Source organism: Felis catus, chromosome A3 (assembly GCF_018350175.1).
Source record: "Felis catus isolate Fca126 chromosome A3, F.catus_Fca126_mat1.0, whole genome shotgun sequence".
NCBI classification, from domain to species: Eukaryota; Metazoa; Chordata; class Mammalia; order Carnivora; family Felidae; genus Felis; species Felis catus.
Window position 1 is genome coordinate 31,452,261 of NC_058370.1, and position 19,646 is coordinate 31,471,906.

General features: G+C 47.5%; 1 long non-coding RNA gene across 2 annotated transcripts; it reads right to left on the reverse strand.

Annotated features, from left to right (window-relative positions):
- Positions 1–1,646: 1,646 nt before the first annotated feature.
- LOC109498070 lies at positions 1,647–5,171 on the reverse strand. Of its 2 annotated transcripts, none has more exons than XR_002154648.2 (3): positions 2,655–5,171; positions 2,203–2,550; positions 1,647–1,697 (listed from the first exon to the last, which is right to left on the reverse strand). It is a non-coding gene; the product is annotated as an uncharacterized LOC109498070 (long non-coding RNA). The 2 variants fall into 2 exon arrangements; XR_002154647.2 differs by having other exon boundaries at positions 2,203–2,553.
- Between the last annotated feature and the right edge of the window lie 14,475 nt (positions 5,172–19,646).

Sequence of the window (19,646 nt, forward strand, 5' to 3'; positions counted from 1 at the left end):
ACTGTAAAGGAAATGCCAGACATAATGTCATTTTCATCCACAAATAAGGAAATTAAAAAAAAAAAGTATTCCCAGTCTTAATTTGGTTTATGCGATCGCACTTAATATTAGTGCCAGATTTTTTTCAAGTTCTATTTATTTTTTAGTGATCTTTACACCCAACGTGGGGCTTAAACTCACAACCCCGAGATCGAGTTACTTGCTCCACCCACTGAGCCAGCCAGGTGTCCTCAGTATAATAATCTTAAGCTTCCTCTATTGAGAAATCCTGGGGGCCCTCGGTGGTCACGAATGAATCAAGCCAGATGCCCAGGAAAGACCCCTTTCCTCGTTTAAGCTGTTTTAAGTTCGCAAGCACAACAATGTGTAACACAATTGCAGTTTTCTTTGTGTGGTGTGCCCAGTTTCCAGCCACGCTTCTGCTGAGTCCCCCAAAGCCATTCCTTTTCCTCGGTTTTATTTTTCTTTGGCCCCGCGGTTTTTCCTTTTTACCACTTGGAACACCAGGTTCAGAGTAGATCCCAGGAATCTGTGTTTTTAAGAATCATCGGGGTAAACCTTGCATCCGGTACATGTGAAAAAGACCAAGGTGGGAGATCCTTGGACCACACAGAGGCCTCCCCACTCCACCAGCCCATAGAGGGACTCTCAAGGATTTCTCTCTGTGTCACCCTCTAGGCCACCAGCGGAGCCTCTCAGCTCTCCCTTTGAAACACACTCAAGAGTCAGATCCCTCCTCACCAAATCCACGGCTACCACACCTCAGTGGAGACAACCATCTTCTGTCCTCTGGATTATTGCAGGAGCCCCCTGATGGGTGCCCCTCACCACCATTGCCTTCCTATAGTCTATTCTATTCTCAAAATTCCTATGTTGAAGCCCTAACCCCCCCAGTGCCTCAGAATGTGACTGTATTTGGAGACAGGGCCTTTAAGACATAATTAAGTTAAAATTTGGTCATTAGGGCGGGCCCTAATCCAATATGACTGGTGTCCTTAGGAGAGGGGATCCGGACATAGACACGCAGAGAGGGAGGACCATGTGAAGTCACAGAGAGAAGACAGATGCCCCCCTGCAAGCCAAGGAGAGAGGCCTTGGGAGGAACCCACCTGTCCGCCCCTTGATCTCAGACTTCCAGCCCCCATGTGAGAAAAGGCATTTTTGTTGTTTAACCTCCCCCATCTGCGGTACTTGGTTATGGTACCTGTAGCAAACTAATACACCATTGGAGAATGGCTCCTGACCCCACCTCGAGAAAAAGCCAAAATTCGTACTCAAACCTACCAAGCCCTAAATGATAAATGTACCAGATTAGGTGCCCACTGTTTGGAAACTCACTGTTACCGCAAGTTGGAAGGCTGAGGAATTCCCATTGTTACGTGAAAATGGGATCAACACGGTTACTGTTGCCGCAGGAAAAATCCAGAGTAGGAAGGAAAATTAGTCATCAAAAAGTATTAACCTTGGGGCGCCTGGGTGGCGCAGTCGGTTATGGTCTCAGGTCAAGATCTTGTTCCTGGGGCGCCTGGGTGGCTCAGTCGGTTAAGCGTCCGACTTCAGCTCAGGTCACGATCTCGAGGTCCGTGAGTTCGAGCCCCGCATCGGGCTCTGGGCTGATGGCTCAGAGCCTGGAGCCTGCTTCCGATTCTGTGTCTCCCTCTCTCTCTGCCCCTCCCTGGTTCATGCTGTGTCTCTCTCTGTCTCAAAAATAAATAAACGTTAAAAAAAAATTTAAAAAAAAAAAAAAGATCTTGTGGTTCCTGAGTTCGAGCCCTGCACTGGGCTCTCTGCTGTTAGCACAGAGCCTGCTTCAGATCTTCCGTCTCCCTCTCTCTCTGCCCCTCTCCCACGTGCTCTCTCTCTCTCTCAAAAATAAATAAGCATTTAGGGGCACCTGGGTGGCTCAGTCGGTTAAGCCTCTGACTTCGGCTCAGGTCATGATCTCATGGTTCATGGGTTCAAGCCCCACATTGGGCTCTGTGCTGTCAGCTCAGAGCCTGGAGCCCGCTTCGGACTCTCTGTCTTCCTCTCTCTCTGCCCCTCCCCTGCTCACACACACACACTCTCTCTCTCCCTCAAAAGGAAGTAAACCTCAAACAATTTTTAAAAAAATTAAAAGTAAATAAATACATATTAACCTTCACGGTGGTCACATAAATTAAAGTCTCATCTCAGAACGCTTAGCCAACTCTGCCTCCTCACCTTTCTGGTCCTCTCTTCAATGGAGATGTTGGGGACAATCCCTTGGCCTTTTGTAGACCCGGCAGGACCACACAAATCGCCCTTCGTCGTCCGAACTGGGTATTGACGGTGGGTGAAGGACTGAAACGCAGCGACAGGCCATTGCTCATTGGAACGGAAGGACCGTCCATCTGTAGCCCGGCTGCACTGTTCCGAGTGCCGAGATGCTCCAACTGCGGCACGTAGGCTGGGTGAGCCGGCTGGCTCCTGTCTGGGGCGGGCAGCTGATATTCCAGCCAGGAAATGAACTGCCTCTCCTAATTGGTGCTGCTGCTCTTCATGAGGAGGGGGAAGGCAGATTTAAATGACCTGCTTCGGGCAGGGAGGTGGGGCGGGAAAGGAGAGACGGTTTGGGTGAAGAGCTTAAATGAAGATGGAGAGAATGTTGTAGGTGCCATCCGGGTCCCACTTACCTGCTGATTAGGTTGCTTGGGTGGCCAAGACCCGGTGGCTTCGCCGACAGAAAATGGGTTTTCTCACCGTTCTGGAGGCTGGGACGTCCGACATCAAGGTGTCAGCAGGACTGGTTTCTTCTGAGGTCTTTTCCCCTTGGTTTGCAGATGGTGGCCTTGTCTCTGTGCACGTGCACATCCCTGGTGTCTCTCTGTGGGTCCTAATCTCCTCTTGGACGCCGGTCAGACTGGATTAGGGTTCACCCTAATCGGCTTCCTTTTAATTTAATCACCTCTGGAAAGGCCCTGTGTCTAAATACTGCCACATTCTGAGGGCCTGCGGGTTAGTGCTTCAGCATATGAATTTGGGGGTGGAACACAATTCAGCCCCTAACACCTGCCTGGGACAACCCTCTCCTCGCTATTGAGTGCTTGTTGCTAGTGACTTTCAGCTGTCCCCTTCTCCAGAGACTTGTTCTGGGCCAACCAGGTTTCCCTTACCCTGTGGTTCCTCTTAGACTATTGTGTAAAAGGCTGGCCCTCTTGCCTCAAGGTGAGACCAACGCATTGGGGCTATCTGCTACGGAGCTGTCTTTGGGGTCACGGTAAGGCCAGATTCCACATGAAACCACAGCCTCCTTAGCTTCTTCCTCTGCGCCATTATGCTTCCCTCACTCCCCTCCCTCTGGGAGCACTCCTCCAGTGAGTCACAGACACCTGGATCCCTGCCTCAGGCTCTGCTTCCAGGGAACCCGATTGAAGGCAGTGTTATCTTAGATCTTCTTTAGAACTACTCCAATTTTAACCCTAGAATCTAAGAATGGAAAATGGAAGTTTCTGTCACTGCATTTTGTCTTCTCCATCTTTGAAAGGGACCTTGAATCTGTCCCCTCCTCTTCATTCCTTCAACCACTATCCTAACTCAGGGCATCATCACCTCTTGCCTAAACAATAGCTCACAACAAGGCTCCCTGCCTCAATTTCTCCACATTTTCTTCAGAGCGCCTTTCGGTAAAACTATTAGGATTAACTTTGATGTGGCTTAAAACCTTTTAATACCTACCCAGCTGCTCCTTATAACACCCTCCAGCACTCACCCTTCTCTGCCTGCAGCAGACAGTCCATATTCCTTAGCATGGCCTTCAAGGCCCTTTCCAGCAGGCCCCTCCTCACGTTTCCAGTCCCCAGGTGGGGTGTTAACTTATGTGACCTGCATAAGGCAGTCTAAGAAGTGCAGGTGTAGACAGCCTCTGCTAGTCGTTGGATGAAGGATGTATGTCCTCCCTAGTCCAGAGGCACACATCAAGGCTCTGTCCTTCCCAAGCACTTATCTGTGCACGACAGGAGAACAGGGGGACAGGCTGCTCTGATCTGCCGACAGTAAGAATCCCAGAGGGGCAGCAGAAACACTGGATCGCAGAATCAGGACACGAACACGCTGAGAAGTCGAAGTGAAGGACTGACTCTAACCATTAGTCTAAATAAGATTTGATCAAGACAAGAGGGTTCATAGGAGTATATTTGAGAATAGGGCCTTGGGCAGCGTGGCCTACGGTACCTGTTCCGGAGCATTATCCCTGTGCCCCACAGAAGGCTTCCATTCCAGATGAGCTTGGGAAACACAACCATGCTTTTCCCTCCTGTTATAAAGTCAGTTAAACCACCAGAAAATACAGAGGCTCTGAGATGCCATAGGAGCCCTTTCTCTTTGTTTAATCCACCAGTCCTCAAACAGACCCCTTTCTGTATATCATCTATTAATACCCACAGAATTGGTGTTCCATGGAACCCGGTGTGAGAAACTCTGGCGCGGGGCTTCCTTTCCTTTCCTTTCCTCTCTCAACACGTGTGGTGGGTGGGGGACAGAAGGGCAGGCATCTGAATAGCTAAAGAAGACCCCAGAAGAGGAAAAAGACTCTGGGGGAATCCCCTCCCTCCACAGGTATCACCAGGTCACTGCTATCAAATTTTTACCGGAGCATCCCGCGAAAAGAGGAACCAAAATGTCTTTGAGAGGGACCAGAGAACGGTTCAGAGACAGATGGATTAGTTTCAGAAAAGTGAAAAGTACAAAGTCAGACAAGCTGTGTCCTCGGATCCCTAGGCAATAGGACTACAAATTAATAAGAAGAATTTAACCCAAAATGGGTTAACGTGAAAAATTTTACAAAAGCTTTCTAAATGAGTCTTGGTTTCAAAAGGAAGTTGAAAAAACAAATTACATACTATTCAGAAATAACCACTAATTAGAGAGCTACATGTCAGAACCTGGGCGATGTGGCTAAAGCAGTACTTAGGACAATGCATACCCACAGGTACATTGATAACAAAACAAGAAAGACGGATGATATTAGGTGAACAAAGTTTCCAACCTAAGAAGCCAGCAGGCGAAGAGCAAAATCAATCCAAAGGAAGTAGAAGCAGAAATCATTAAAGATAAAAGCAGAAATAAATAAAAGAAAAACAAATTAAACACAATAGTACATTTGATCAATCAAAGCCGATGGTAATTCACTGAAAGAAAAACAATAGACATTTTTTTTTTTAAAGAACATTCAGGGGCGCCTGGGTGGCTCAGTCATTTAAGAGTCTGACTTCAGCTCAGGTCATGATCTCACAGTTCATGGGTTCGAGCCCCACATCGGGCTCTGTGCTATCAGCGCGGGGTCTGCTTTGGATTCTCCGTCCCCCTCTCTCTCTGCCCCTCCCTGCCTGCACTTCTCTCTGTCTCTCTCAAAATAAATAAATAAACTTTAAAAAGAAAAAAAGAACATTCACTCTTTTTTTTTTATTAAGTTTATTTTTTTAATTTTTTTCCACAGAGATAGAGAGCAAACAGGGGAGGGACAGAGAGAGAGGGAGACAGAATCCCAAGCAGGCTCCGTGCCCGCAGTGCAGAGCCTGATGCGGCCCTTGAACTCATGAACCTGGAGATCATGACCTGAGCCAAAATCAAGAGTCTGACGCTTAACCGACTGAGCCACCCTGATGCCCCTAAAATAGACATTTTTGGAAAGTGCTATCAAAGAAAAAAAGGAGGCAGTAAGTATAAGAACAACAAAGCATAGATATTTGAACAGATAGAAAATATCAGGTACAATTTGTAGCAATAAATTTGAAAATTGAGACACGAGCTATGATTTTTGTGAGGGAAATATAAATATCCAGAAGACATATGCAAAGATGGAAAATATTATAGGAAAGCAGGTTTGATTTCATCATATGCAATGACTTCCTAACAAATTGGAATGGTCCGTGAATGATATCACCTATGCTTCTAGGCAGGGAGTATCATAGGCCCAGATGCTGGTTGACCAGTTGTCAGGAGCAATGAAGTTGGTGCTGTCGAGGGGGACTGGAAAGAGAGAATTCTCCATTTCTTTGGTTTCCGTGATCCACCTCCCTTAGCTGTTTGTTATTTTTGCCAATGGCCCTGGTTATGGGTAGCAAAGTTGCTCCGACAATCTCATAGGGACTAGTAGGCAGCAGAGAGGCGATGGGCATGATCAGGAGGCCAGAGCAGAGGCCCCTCGCTACTACCAGCCTCCCAGGTTCCCAGGATACATGTAGGGATGCTTCTGGAATAATTGGGTTAAAGTCAGGTCAGGGCCCATCTAATGACTGCGCTCTGGGGCAGGGCTCTGACACGAAGGACAGGAAGTGACCAGCCCACAGAATGGACCATAAAGGCTGTGACTCACTGGTGGTCATGGGACGCAGGTCATGCCCCCAGTAGGCCAGATACCACAACTATGGGTCCCATTGTGGAGATGGGCAGTCCCGGCATGGGAGGTAGGCTGCATTGGTGATGTCCATGCCTGTGAGCACCAGAGAAGCAGGAACTGCCCTGAGCAAGGGGGAGAGGGACCACCACGCAGTGGAAGGAGCCCGCAAAGTGTCACAGTTTTGGCCTCTGCCCTCACCCCTTGTTCGGTTCTGCCCACACACCCACACTGACCCAGACTGGGAAACATCACAGCCTTGCCCAGTCATGGTCAAACCAGTCATGGCCAGCAAACCAAGGAGGTGACGCATCATTGCCACACTGGCAGGCCTCCTGGACTGGGCTGGGACTGGCCAGCCAAGTCCCGGGTACTGGCCTTGGGCCATTTTGCCAGCCAGGCAGGGTGGAGTCACTCTCCCTTGAAGGACACTGCCTTCCCTGATGGAGGATGTGAAATGTTTCTCTGTCCTCCTAGAGTTTTGAAGGCATCTGAGAAGGAGCAAGACTGGGGAGCAGAGAAAGGAATATTTCTTTGTAAACAAAATCTGTCAAAACCCCAAACATACCCGAAGAACCTTCTTCCGGTGTTAGTCACACCTGCGATTCCCAGAATTTATGCCTGAATGTTTCTGGGATCAGACAGAACCTCCCCACTCAGGTCAGCTCGCAGACATGTGCGTGCTCATCTCCCCCACTGACTTCTTTATATCCCCCCCCCCAGCCGGGTCCCCAGCTACCAACCCGTCCAGATCTGAGCCCCTATTTACAGGCGCTGGGTGTTCCCATTGACCTAAAATGAAGCTACTGTTTCAGCTGGTCTTGGCTTGAGTTCCAACAAAAGTACATTCTGGCTACGGGGAGTTTGGAAATGATTCCAGGAAGAGGTGGGGAAGTGATACAGAGAAGGAAGGAAATCCGAGGAAGAGAAGCCGGAAGAAGTTGTCTCGATCACCCGGAAATGTCACCGGTGAGGAAGCACAGTCCACCCACTCCGCCACAGTCGTGTCCCAGGTGAGCCGAGGGCTATGGCAGGTGGCGGGTGGCGTTCGCACAGCACCGTGACTCCACTCGTCCAGATGGAAATGCAAAGCAGTATTTCATTATTGAGTGGGAGAAAACTCCACAAATATTTGCGTAAGAGGATTTTTGCTCACCCTGGGCGAATAGCCCGGCAGGTTTTGTTGGTTGGTTGGGATTGGGCGTAGTGGTTGCTCTGGAGCAAATGTGGCAGAGAAAAAGAAAACAGGCTTCTCAGAAGATGTTGGGGATTTTTAAATTTGTGTTTGTTTTTCTTTGTTTGCTAGGAGCCGGCAATGCCCTGTTTCTAGGTGAATGACAATGGGATGGTTGTCAGGAGGTACTCAAAAGTCAGGTGATCATGTATCTGTAGAAGCCCCAGAAATGACAGTAAAACTTTGAAGTGGGAATGTATTTGACCCCGGCCATTAGGGAATGCCTTGGCTCAGGAAATACGCATCACTGGGCTACGTGTGGCTTTAACGCAGGGCTGGGGAAGTCGAGAATACAGAAATACACTGATAGAAACGGGTGTGGCGAGGGGGGAGCTGGAGAAAGACGGGGAATTAACGTACATATGAGGATATACAGATCTTTAATTACAGTGATACATATAACAAGGTGAACGTAGACACCAATATGTGCGCTTAGAGAAAGATATACAGAGATATACAAAGAGGTTCACATATGTAGAGGAGAGTTTCTTTACCTGTGTGTGGTGAGATAGCTCCTGGATGTTTTCCCTTTCTGCTCGTCTACTATAATCTGCTTTTCCAGAATGGACTTGCATCATTTGTCCAAAAAGAAGGTTTAAAAAAAAAAAAAGATTGAAGATATAGAAAAAGTACAAAACAGCTCGTAGGAAAGGCTTCAGACTGGCGGACACTTTGAATTAATCTCCTATCTAGTTAGTGTTGAGGCAAATAGAGGACTTTCTGCATCACGGAGGAGGGAATATTGGTTACTCCGAAAAAAAAAAGAGAAGTTATGTCCATGGTCCCAAACAGCTAATAACATACCTTGCTATGTTTCTGTCTGTGAAATAGTGGACTCCTGAAAAGCGGCAGTCTTCGACGAATGTCCAGTTTGCAATCCAGCTTTTCTAGGAGGACAGGAGCGATTATTTGTGGGTATTCCTGATCCCAACAGCTTTCTACATGCACGTTGCTCTCAACGTCTGTGGCACATTTAAATAAATCAAACGAACAGGTCCATAATTAAATGGACTCATTTGATTATAAACAACTTCTCATCCTTTGAGAGAGGATTTGAAATATGAAGCATCAAAAGTTATCACTGACCATAAGTGGGGACTAAGATAGTTTAGAAAAGGCATTGTATTTGTTTGTTGCTGTGCAAAAATTATCATAAACTGAGCAGCTTAAAACCACATCTATGTAGGGGTGCCTGGCTGGCTCAGTCAGTAGAGCATGTGACTCTTGATCTGGGGGGTTGTGAGTTCAAGCCCCACGTTGGGGGTAGAGTTTACTTTAAAAACAAAACAAAACAAAACAAAACAAAACAAAACAACACCTATTTATTATCTCACACTTCTGTACATCAGACATCCAGGCAGGCCTGGCTGGGTCTTTATTTATTTATTTATTTATTTAAAAGTATTTTTGTTTATTTATTTGCTTATTTATTTATTTAGAGAGAGCACGAGCAGGGGAAAGGCAGCGAGGGAGGGAGGGAGGGAGGGAGGGAGAGAGAGAGAATCCCAAGCAGGCTCCACAGTGTCAGCACAGAGCCCGACGCAGGGCTTGAACTCACGAACCGTGAGATCATGACCTGAGCCAAAACCAAGAGACTGATGCTCAACCGACTGAGCCACCCACGCACCCCATTGGCTGGGTCTTCTGCTCAGGGTCTCACAAGGTTGAAATCAAAGGCTGGGTAGGGATACATTCCTCTCTGGACGCTCTCCTGGGACAGAATCCACTTCCAAGCTCCTTTAGGAACCGGCAAAATTCAGTTCCTTCCTGCTGCAGGACTGAGGACCCCGTTCCTCATTGGCCGTCGATGGGGGGCCTCTCTCTCGGTTCCTTAATGCTGCCCACATACCTTCCCAGGTGGTTCTCACAATCTTCAACCCAGGAATGACATATCAATTCATTCTCACGCTCTGAATCTCTTTTTCTTCTGCCTTCTGCTGCTGCTTTGTAAAAGACTCATTGTGATTAGATCAGCCCTACCCAGATAACCTCTGTGTGTTAACATCTGTGGATTGGGAACTTCAACTACAATTGCAAAATCCCTTGACAGCAGGGTCGACGTTATTTGATTGACTAACTAGGGGATGAGAATGTGGAGTGGAGATGTGGAGTGGAGAGAATCCCATCTTTAGAATTCTGCCTACTGTAGGCATAAAATGGACCATGTAGGCATAAAGAGGGACCATATGCCCCACTTAAAAAAAATAACTCAAAGTGTCATTTTCAGCGTATAGAGAACTTATTAAGATAATGTTAAGTGGTATTAGAATGTAACATAATGTATGTTATGGGGCTCCTGGGTGGTTCAGTCCCGTTGGGCGTCTGACTCTTGATTTCTGCTCAGGTCACGATCTCACAGTTTTCCTGAGTTCAAGCCCCACAACAAGTTCTGTGCACGACCACACGGAGCCTGCTTGGAATTCTCCCTCTCTCTCTCTCTGCCCCTCCCTGGCTCGAGCTCTATCTTTCTCAAAATAAATAAATAAATAAATAAATAAATAAATAAATAAATATTTTAAAAATGTACATGATAATTATAATTTAAATATTAATATAAATTATAAATATTGTGTATCATTTAAGTATTAATTATCATTTTAAGTAAGGTATTTGTCGGCCGTTAGTTCAGCAGATACATTTTTTTTAAAGAGCTTAAGAAAGCGTTGTATATGGATGAACAAAATGTGATATATACGTACGACGGATACTATGCAGCCTTAAAACGGAAGGACGTTCCGACACCTGTTGCAACGTGTTATAACACCTGAGGACAGTGTGCTAAGCGAAATAAGCCAGTCACAGAAAGACAAGTATTGTTTGGTTCCTCTAATATGAAGTACTAGAGGCAGAAAGCAGAGTGGCTGCGGGGGGCGGGGCGGGGAAGGGGAGGTGGGGGGAGGGGAGAGGGGGGGATGGGAAGTTGCTTAGCGGGTGCAGTTTCTGTTGTGCAAGATGAAAGGTTTTAGAGATGGACCGTGAGGATGGCAGCAGGGTAAATGTCCTCAATGCCACTGAACAGCACACTTCAAAGTGGTTAAGATCTGGGTGCCTGGGGGGCTCAGTCGGTTAAACGTCAGGCTTCAGCTCCGGTCATGACCTCCCAGTTCTGGAGCTCTAGCCCCGCCTGGGGCTCTGTGCTGACAGCTCAGAGCCTGGAGCTTGCTTCAGATTCTGTGTCCCTCTCTCTCTCTGTCCCTCCCCTGCTCACAGGCTCTCTCTCAAAAATGAAAAACATTTAAACAATTTTTTAAAACTAAGTCTAAGTAATTCTTGTTTATAGTATTAGAAGACATTACTAATGTTATTAGAAGAATCAGAATTGATTTAATTAGTTATTTAATTAGAATAATTCAGTTATTAAAAGAATTAGAATTTATTATTATTTTTTTAAGAATTGGAATTTTTAAAATATTTATTTATTTTTGGGAGAGAGAGAGAGCAGGGGAGGGGCAGAGAGAGAGGGAGACACAGAATCCAAAGCAGGTTCCAGGCTCTGAGCTGTCAGCACAGAGCCCGACGTGGGGCTCGAACTCACGAACCACGTGATGATGACATGAGCCAAAGCTCATCCTCAACTAACTGAGCCACCCAGGCTCCCCAAGAATTAGGATTTTTTTTGAAATGTTTATTCACCTATTTTGAAAGAGAGACAGAAAGAGGGAGGGGCGGGTGGTGGGGGGGGGGGTGTGGAAAGAGATTCCCAGTGCGGAGCTGAGCCCTATGCAGGGCTAGATCTCATGAACTGCGAGATCATGACCTGAGCTGAAATCAAGAGTTGGAGACGCTTAACCAACTGAGCCACCCAGGCGCCCCAAGAATTAGAATTTTAAAGTAACTCATGACAGGGGCGCCTGGCTGGCTCCGTCAGAAGAGCAAGCAACTCTTGATCTTGGGGTCATGAGCTCGAGTCCCATGTGGGGTATAGAGATGACTTAAATACACGAACTTAATAAAAATAAAAAGACTCGTTACAAATAATAAGACGTACAAGTTCAAATGATTTAAATAGAAACTGGAAGGTGAGAGAAGAGAAAGAAAACTTGGGCTTTCGCGACCTTACGAAATAGAAGTCAATAGAGTCTGTTTCATTGGTGACGTCTGGCCCAGAAGGCGAATTCAAAGGTCTCTACATTTTAAAGGTGACACATAGAATCAAGATGAGAAATATAACTTCCAAATTACTGGATGGAGGGGAAAAAACTCAAGGGGGGCAGTACAAATCCCGCTGGTCAGCAAAAGGTGAACTGCTAAGCTTCAAATCTTGGCCCTCCCACTTTCAAAGAGTAACTGTGAAGAGCGCAAGAGAGAGAACGTACGTACGGCACGATCTCGGTGGGAACACAGCAGTACTCCACGATTGCTGCCACGCAGAAATGTATGGGTCCAAGAAGGAGAAAGGAAAGGAGCTAGCATTTCTGAAAGCCTGTTGTGACCAAGGCTTTGCCAGCTCTTTTAGGTCCGTTACCCTACCTCACCCCCCCACGACAACCGTAATTTTATGCCAGTTTTACATCTGATGTCAAGTCATTTCCATACCTTCACACAAAGACTTCAGCGGCGGATCCCGAATTTGAACCCCGGAATAATTGACTCTAGGGAAGAAATTCTTGAGCCTGGTGAGACAAGACTGGGACAGAATACGAAGAGGGCTGGTTATTTATTTATTTATTTATTTTAATGTTTATTTATTTTTGAGAGAGTGCAAGCAGGGGAGGGGCAGAGAGAGAGGGAGACACAGACTCCAAAGCAGGCTCCAGGCTCGGAGCTGTCAGCACAGAGCCTGATGCGGGGCTCGAACTCACAAACCGCGAGATCATGACCTGAGCCGAAGTCGGATACTCCACCAACTGAGCCACCCACCAGGTGCCCCTATGTTTTTATTTTTGTTTTTTAGAGAGAGAGAGAACGAGAGCATGAATGGGGGGAGGGGCAGAGGGAGAAAGAGAACCTTAGGCAGGCTGCAAGCTCAGTGCACAGCCCAACGTGGGACTCAATCCCATGACCCTGAGCCGAAATCAAACGCTCAACCGACTGAGCCACCCAGGTGCCCTGAGGGCTGGTAATTCTTAAAGTATTCCTGTAAGTTTCTTTATCGTTGTTAGGCTACCTTTTCCGTAAAAACTAGGGTCATTAAGCCTGTCAAACAACCTGTAAATTCATTATTGGCAAGTCTGAAAATTGGTATACAGAATAGCATGTGTACAATTATATGCAAAATGCAATCACATGACAAAAACTGGAATGATATGTGTGAGGGTCATGTTAAGGGAGTGGGTTGCCGGGGATTACTTTTATTTACAATGTTTTAATGTTATGTTGGTATTCTTTTTCTTTTTTTTTTTGTATTATTTTTCAATAACAACTTTTTTAAAGTTTTTTTTTTTGTAAATTTTTTTTTAATGTTTTATTTCTTTTTTTGAGACAGAGAGAGACAGAGCATGAGCGGGGTAGGGGCAGAGAGAGAGGGAGATGCAGAATCAGAAGCAGGCTCCAGGCTCTGAGCTGTCAGCACAGAGCCTGACGTGGGGCTCGAACCCATGAATCGTGAGATCGTGACCTGAGCCGAAGTCGGACACTCAACCGACTGAGCCACCCAGGTGCCCCTAAATTTGTTTTTAATGTGTATTTATTTTTGAGAGAGAGAGAGAGACAGAGCATGAGGAAGGGAAGAGCAGAGAGAGAGGGAGACACAGAATTTGAAGCAGGCTCCAGGCTCCGAGCTGTCAGCACAGGGCCCCATGCGGGGCCCGAACTCACGAACTGTAAGATCGTGACTTGAGCTGAAGTTGGACCCTCAACCAACTGAGCCACCCAGCCGCCCCTCAATAACAACATTTGAAAAGTAAAAGTCGAGGAGAAAAGAGAGGGGAACTTAAGCCATGGAGTTTAAAACCTGGCTCCCAAGCTGGGACAGTGGCCTGCCTCGATGCCATCTCTGTGGCATCTCAAGACCCAGCAGACACTAGGATTGGCCTCTAAATTCACTGGCACAACCTCCGCATCCTGATGGGCAGACGCTGGCCACATGGAGGATTTCTGAGTCCTTCTGTAGGAAACCAGGCCAGAAAGTAAACACAAGAAAGAACGGACTCATTCATGCTCTCGCTCCCTCGTTTAAGGAGGCCTGACAGCCCCCGTGTCTGGGCTGAGCAAAGCCAGGAAGCCTTGGCCCTCTGTGGTCTATGCTGGGACCATCCACATGCTCAGGATACCCTTGGACTACCGGTCCCTGTGGAGCTCTGTGATACTCTCAAAGGGCAGGTGAACCTTACCCAAGGTCCAGGGGTCAGGGCCAGGGATGTCAATAATCAAGGGGGACCCACAGAGACAGAGCTGTGAAGGGGAGCTGAGGCTAAGAACAGTGGGAGAAACAGTCCCGAGATGTGCCAAACTGCAGGCACCCCAAGTCTGCTTCATTGCAGAAGATAGAAGCTTACCGTCTGAGGCTGATCTTAAAGTGCTATGTATCTACCTGCTGAGTTGCACTGCCACCTGAGTTCAAGGTCCCCCCTAGCCCGCCCAATCTGCTGGAAGGTACAGAGAAGCATTGGGCCTCTGCACCACTGGGACTTAGTTGGCTGCTAAGACGACTATCGTTGATTTTGTATGTCTTCTCGCGATCTCCAGTTTGTCATACCTACCACCATACAATAATCTTGCTAAAATGCAAATTTTACTTATTTATTTTTTAATGTTCATTTATTTTGGAGAGAGAGAGAGAGAGAGAGAGAGCGTGAACAGGGGAGGGGCAGAGAGTAAGGGAGACATAAAATCCGAAGCAGGCTCCAGACTCAGCTCAGAGCCCGATGTGGGGCTCAAACTCATGAACTGTGAGATCATGACCTGAACCGAAGTTGGACACGTAACTGATTGAGCCACCCAGGTGCCCCAAATGCAAATTTAATTATATCACCCCTCTCTCAAAAACCTTCAAGGACTCACTCCTCAGTGCCTGCTGGATAGTCAGCTTTCTTTTCCTAGTCTGTCATCACCAGCTTTCTAGCCACTTGACTTCAGTCAAATCAACCTTGTCGACTCACCATAGAGGTGAACACAGATTCCTCCAGACTTTTGTGACCGTGTGCACACAGGTCCCTCCCCTTCCCCAGAGCTGACCCAGCATGGGTCCTACAACAGAAGTCTTGGTAGAAACAAACTGAAAAATGACAAAATATATAGTAGACATCTTTGCAAATGTAGGGGTTACAATAGAAAAATACCATCGAGAGAGCTAGAGGAAAACATAACCCCTATTGAAGGTCATATTTCCAACCTGTTCCCTGAAAACACCCCTCCCAGAAGTGTCAGGAAGTGGGAAAGCAATCTGTGTCCTCCCCAGGAGGGTCCTAGTGTACATGAGCACATTTACAGTTCTGAGAAGTCCTGTCATTTAAAACAAAGAGACAGGGGCACCTCGGTGCCTCAGTGGCTCGGTGGATTAAGCGTCTGACTCTCGACTTTGGCTCAGGTCATGATCTCACGGGTTGTGAGTTGGAGCCCCGCACTGCCAGCGGGGAGCCTGCTTGATTTCTCTCTCTTCCCCTTTCCCGCTCACGTGTGCATGCTTGCTCCCTCTCTAAATAAATACAATAATTTTTTTAAAAATTAAAAAAAATATATGGGGCGCCTGGGTGGCTCAGTCGGTTAGGCGGCCAACTTCGGCTCAGGTCACGATCTCGTGGTCCAGGAGTTCGAGCCCCGCGTCAGGCTCTGGGCTGATGGCTCAGAGCCTGGAGCCTGCTTCTGATTCTGTGTCTCTCTCTCTCTCTGCCGCTCCCCCGTTCATGCTCTGTCTCTCTCTGTCTCAAAAATAAATAAAAAACGTTAAAAAAAATTTTTTTAAAAATTAAAAAAAAATAGAACAAACAAAAGCCAAGAACAAACTAGCGTTTAGCCCAGCATGTCCCAAATGCAGTTGATTGTGGAATCCTGACTTTCTGCCCCACCCATCAGCATCCCTTGGAAAAAGCATTTTGTAGAATATGACTGAGAAGAATTACGTGCAGTTGTTCCTTTTTCACTGTGGCCTGAGATTTTTTTGAAATCTCATCATTTTTTCCCTCTATGCCCATAATATAGTATTTGAAAGAAGTCTTGGAAGACCAGTGGTCTCCCAAAGATTCTTGTCCCCTTGTCCCAGAATAATAATTTCTTAGTTGCGCACGTGGCTACCAAGAATAAAGTTGGCTCTACCCAGCCTCCCATGTGGCTAGATGTGGCCATGTGATGAAATGCTGGTCTGTGGAACGTGAGAGAAAGGCTATAGGTTCTCGGTTATATTCACACACACACAAAGGAATATGCTCACCCCTCTCCTTCCCCTTCCTCCACCACAGTGACTGCAGTGCAGAGGGGTGGGGAGCCGTCTTGAATCATGCAGTTAAAAGCAACACAGAGCAACAAAGGCAGAGCAAGAAGACAGAAGGAGCCCGAGCTGGCAACATCACAGAGCTGAGATGCCATACCACCGTGTCCCATTCTACGAGAGGAAAAAAAACCTATTTCTAGCGTGTGTAAGGTGGTATTATTTTCTATCTCTGTCACAAGCAACCAAACCTATATTGTCACAAATGCAATCACCGTTTATTATCTTGTCTGACTGGCATAGTAGGCCTACCATGTAGGACATGCTTCCCCACTTTCTAATTGTGTAGTTCTTGGGGAGTCTTCAGGATCCCATTTTCCTGTCCGTGGTGATGGTTGCAGGGGTGTACACGTGATCCATGTCAACCAAGCAGAACTCCCTCTGGGATCTTTCTATTCAGAGCTGACGGGGAAGAGCTTTTCTCTTTGCCGGTTATGACGCTGTAAGAATATGAGCTTGGAGCTTCCTAAGGATCTAGTTCCGGGCTCCTGTGGGGATTGATGACCTGAGAGACCTGGGCCAACCAGCATAGTCACGTAGGTCAGATTCCCCGGAAACAGACCGTGAAATGGTCTGTGTGCGAGAGATTACTGAGGAGGGTTTCTAGGGGTGCCAGGAAGGGAGTGGGGGAAAAGAAGGAGGTGGGGAAAGGGAGGAAGCTGAGCCACGGTGGCATTTCAGGTGAAGTGTGAGCCCCACCTGGTCCCTTAAGAAGCTCTGAGTGTTGATCATACCCTGGGGCTATCCTTGCCTCGGGCAGGAAAGCAGGACCTGTCCTCTCTGGAACTCTCACTCACTAATTAAGGGCTGCCCTGGGGGATGCAAAATCCCAGTGCCTATGGAATAGCTCCAGGAACCCCAAGGCAGTCTTCCCTCGAAAGTCACAGATGCAGGTTGAGGAAGACCAGGGAGCCCCCAGGGTTGGGCGCCTAACCAGTGAGAGGGCTGCCAAAGGGTCTGGACAAGGTGCAGGTGGTAACTGCCACCAGAGCCCCCGATGGAGCCAGCCTGGAGAGCCCTTGTGTTTCCTTCCCCGGGTCTTGACTTCACTGGCTCAGGCCACAGGCTCCCGGGCATTATCAAGGCGCTACTGAGGGACAGAGATGGAACCAAGTTCAGGCTGAGGCCTGACACCACTGACTGTGCTGAGTGGGCAGCTCCGGGGCTCGGCGAGGAGCAGTTCGCAAACCCCCCACCCCGCCCCTACCCCACCCCCACCCCCACCCCCCCGGGGGCAAGCGGGCGGCCAGCTCAGAGCCAGGTGAGTCAAGGCCAATGTGAAGCTTGGGTTGGTGGGGGTTGACGCCCCACTGTGGGAGAAACTGGAAAAGGGTATGCTTGTCCCCCTCACTCTTGGACTGGCCCCCTCAACGCCACACTTTGTTCTCCTTTCTACAGCTACGCTCATCCGGTCCCGTTGTGGGGTGTTCCTTGGCCATACCTGCAGCTTACTCCTTTGTGTGGCCTCTCTGGGCCCTGCCCTCAGGCCGCCTGGGCCTGCCCATCCGGCATCATCGGCATTGGCTTTCACAGCAATCCTGCTCACGCCTGCTCTGCCTGTAAATTATATCCTGGTGAAACTGATTAAAAAAAAAAAAAATCTTTTTCCTGCAGGGGTCCAACCTCATGACATCCTGTAAGCTTACAGGATTCTTAACAGGATATCTAGCAATGACTCAAGCACCCAACTCCATCACTGGACAGGGAGTGCTGTGGTTTGGCTGTCATCACACCCCCAGAAGATAATTTGACGTAGTGATCAGAGAGGCTACCATTAAATACCATTGAATGGATGGACCCACCAATGCCTGAATGCCTGTTACATACACTCTTACTGATATCCCTTAATTCATTTACTTGGTCAACAAATATTTACTAAGCAGTCACGATATGACAGGTGCTGTCCACTTAGATGTTGAGGATACAATGGTGGCCAAAAACTGACAAAACTCTGTGCCCTCATGGATTCCATTCTAGTAAAGGAGATACACATAAATAATATAAATGAGTGAACCCTGATGGATGGTGATAAGTATTAAAGAGAAAAATCAATCAGGATAAGGGGTAAGGAACATGGAGGAAGGGGATTAGCACCACTGAGAAGGTGACATTTTTAAATAAGGGAACTGTTCCTTCTTTCTTTCAGGTTTTTTTTTTTAATGCTTTTTTTTTTTAAGTTTATTTATTTTGAGAGAGAGCGAGCGAGCACACAAGTGGGGAAGGGGCAGAGACACAGGGAGGGAGAGAGAATTCCAAGCAGGCTCTGCGCTGTCAGCACGGAGCCTGACACAGAGCTTGAACTCACAAACCGCGAGTTCATGACCTGGAGCCTGACACAGAGCTTGAACTCACAAACCGCGAGTTTATGACCTGGAGCCTGACACAGAGCTTGAACTCACAAACCGTGAGTTCATGACCTGAGCTGAAATCAAGAGTCAGACGCCTAACCTAACTGAAAGCCACCCAGGCGTCCCAAGATTTTGTTTTTAAGTAATCTCCACACCCAATGTGGGGCTCGAACTCACAACCCTGAGATTAAGAGTCACTTGCTCCGCCGACTGGGCCAGCCAGGTGCCCCTCGAGGGACCTGTATTTTATTAATTTTTTTTTTAATTTTTAAAAAAATTTATTTTGAGGGAGAGAGAAGCAGAGTGGGAGCAGGGAAGGGGCAGAGAGAGAGGGAGACACAGAATCTGAAGCAGGCTCCAGGCTGTCAGCACAGAGCCCCACACAGAGCTAGAACTCATGAGCCGTGAGATCATGACCTGAGCCGACTGAGCCTCCCAGGCACCCCATGGGACCTGTATTTTCCTTTTGCAATGGGGCCCACCAATTCCATGGCCGGTCCTGCATACAGCACTTTGTTCTTTTGGATAGGCAGTACCTTCTCTCAATACCCGCTTTGAAAGCATAGATATGGGGTGCCTGGGTGGCTCAGTCGGTTGAGCATCCGACTTCAGCTCAGGTCACAATCTCACGGTTCGTGGGTTGGAGCTCCGCGTCAGGCTCTGTGCTGACAGCTCGGAGCCTGGAACCTGCTTCGGATTCTGTGTCTCCCTCTCTCTCTGCCCCTCCCCTGCTCATGATCTGTCTCTCAAAAATAAATAAACATTAAAAAAAATTTTTTTTAAAGATTGTTAAAAAAAAAAAAGCACAGAAACTCCCAGTAAACAAGAATGATCTGCATTTCTAATACATGAGTGTGACTTTTCTTCTGACAGCTGTGAAGTATGAGCTATGACATAGCAATTGTACCAGTCAGGGTAGGCTGCATAACAGAACCCCCCAGGTCCTGTGGCTTAAAACCTCTCACACTGTGTGCTCATCATGGGTCAGCTGGGGATTCTGCTGTGCATCGTCCTCACCCCGGGACTGAGGCAGAGGGAAATTGTGTAATGGCTCTTCCAGCTTCTTCTCAGAAGTGACACCCATCACTCCGATTCACTTTCTGTTGGCCAGTGCCCATCACGTGGTGACACCCAGCCTGAAGGAATGTGGAAGTATAATCCAAACAGGGGCCCAGGAGGACGGGGCAGATTTGTTAATCCGTTATTCTAACACCCTTTAGTAAATAATCCATCCTTTCTCTCTTAATTCTCCTTGTCCCTTTATCCTACAGTAAATTCCTATTGACCTTCAGGCCTTTTTCGGGATAATCTTTCTGCTCCATTGATTTCCCTCTCGATGCCTAT